Consider the following 2303-nt stretch of genomic DNA (forward strand, 5'->3'; position numbering starts at 1 on the left):
GTTCCTGTTAAAACGCGTGCTGCAGCATTTTGTATGCATTGAAGGGTCTTTAATGATGAGTTTGGACAGCCTGATAAAAGGGAATTGCAATAATCCAGCCTGGAGGTGATAAAAGCATGGATTAGTGTTTCTGCATTGTTGTGATTTAGGATGTGCCTGATTGTTGCAATATTCCGTAGATGGAAGTATGGCAGTCCTTGAAATTTGCTTTATATGGGATTTAAAAGACAAATCCTCATCAAAAATAACGCCAATATTTTTTACCGTGGTGCTGGAGGTCATGGTAATACAATTCGAAGAAATTATGTTGTTGGACAGTTCGTTCCGAAGGTGCTGGGGGCCTAGTATAATGACCTCTGTTTTGTCAGAGTTTAATAATAGAAAGTTGCTGGTCATCCATGTCTTTATGTCTGTGAGGCATCCTTGCAGTTTAACTAATGGAAATTGTACATCTGGTTTAATTGATACAATTGTGTATCATCTGCATAACAATGAAAATGTATGGAGTTGTTCCTTATGATATTGCCCAATGGTAGCATATGATGAACAGGATGGGTCCAACGATACAGACCCTTGCGGTACTCCATGACTGACTGTAGTTTGTATTCAGGACTCATCGTTGACAAACTGAGACCGTTTTGATAGATATGACCTGAACCAGCTTAGTGCAGTTCCTCTTATACCTATCAAAAGCTCTAATCTTTGGAGTAGTATGTTATGGTCAATAGTGTCAAAGGCAGCACTCAGATCTAACAGAACCAGGATAGAGGCAAGTCCATTATCAGATTCAGAAAGCAGGTCATTTGTGACTTTAACCAGTGCTGTCTCTGTGCTATGATGTTTTCTAAAACCTGACTGGAATTTCTCAAATAAACAATTTGTATTTAAAAATGCACACAATTGTGAGGCCACTGCTTTCTCAAGGATTTTTGAGAGGAAGGGAATGTTTGATATTGGCCTGTAGTTGGCCATAACCTCAGGATCAAGGTTTGTTTTTACAATAGGTTTAATTACAGCTACTTTAAATGACTGTGGAACATAGCCTGACAGTAAAGATATATTCATCATATTTAATACAGGTGTAGGAATTAGGGGTGCAATTTCCTTGAACAGCTTAGATGGAACAGGGTCTAAGATACAGGTAGATGCTCGAGGATGAAATAATTGAATTGAGTTGGTTTTGGTCTATAGGAGAGAAGCACTCTAAGTATATGTCCGGTGTTAAGGGTGATTCAGTGCTGGCTAAGGGTAGGTGGTGGTTTATTTTGTCCCTGAGAGTTATAATTTTATCATTAAAGAAGTCATTACTACTGATGGATGTAGGAATAGAAGACTCCATGGAGCTGTGACTCTCGGTCAGCCTGGCTACTGTACTAAAAAGAAACCTGGCATTGTTTTTATTTTCTTCTATTAGGGAGGAATAATAAGCTGCTCTGGCAGTGCGTCCTGCCTTATATCTTTTAAGGTTATCAAGCCAGAGTAACCGAAATTCTTCATGCTTGGTGGAGCGCCATTTCCTTTCAAGCTGCCTTGTCCTCTGCTTTATTATGCGTGTTTCATTGTTATGCCATGGAGCTAGTCTTCTTAGTTTAATTTTCTCAATTTTAAAAGGGGCAATAGAGTCCAGTGTTATTTTTAGCGCCTCTGTAACACTATCAATCATATGATCTATTTGGGGGGGCGTAAGGTTAGTAAAGGAGTCCTCCCTTGGACTGTGAGATGTTAATGAGCTAAGCACTGATGGAATTGTTTCCACAAATGTTGCTACAGCAGAATCTGATAGATTTCTTTTGTAGGCATTCTTATGCAGTGGCTTATAGTCTAATAACAGAACACCAAAAGTTAATAAGTAGTGATCAGATAAAACAGGGTTATGAGCACTGACTGATAGATGCTCGATTTGAATACCATATGTTAGAACAATGTGGGCTCTTTTCACCCCATGTGTGTTTTTCTTCTCATTCACTCTGTGATATAAAATCCATCTTCTTTTTGCTCGTCATGCATACCCTCAGCCCTTCCTCTGTCATCATCTCTCATTGTAGCCCTCCCCCCCGCACTCTTCAGTATTAAATAGGAGGTCATGCTATTAACCCGCTGGTCACTCAGCCCGCTCGTGGCATGGATACACATGGCGGCTTCCCTTGGACTAAAGCTATACTGATAGTCAATCTGTCCGATCCTCAGGTCTTTGGTTGTTTAGTCAGTCAGCGAGTCAGTCCATCAGTCAGTTAGCTGCTCTGTCAGACGGCCATCGGACCAGGAACACACGGTATCAGTCATGTCAGTCAGTATGGGGCCGG

The 2303-nt window shown here is 40.6% G+C and overlaps 1 long non-coding RNA gene across 1 annotated transcript in view; it reads right to left on the reverse strand.

Annotated features, from left to right (window-relative positions):
• LOC104953569 (uncharacterized) overlaps positions 1–605 on the reverse strand; it is a 20545-nt gene extending 19940 nt beyond the window's left edge. Inside the window, exon 1 of the long non-coding RNA XR_799238.1 lies at positions 595–605. This is a non-coding gene — a long non-coding RNA (uncharacterized lncRNA). The remainder of the gene's footprint in view (positions 1–594) is intronic.
• Between the last annotated feature and the right edge of the window lie 1698 nt (positions 606–2303).

The sequence above is a fragment of the Notothenia coriiceps genome, unplaced genomic scaffold, assembly GCF_000735185.1.
Source record: "Notothenia coriiceps isolate Sejong01 unplaced genomic scaffold, NC01 NC01_scaffold00022018, whole genome shotgun sequence".
In the NCBI taxonomy this organism is placed as follows: domain Eukaryota; kingdom Metazoa; phylum Chordata; class Actinopteri; order Perciformes; family Nototheniidae; genus Notothenia; species Notothenia coriiceps.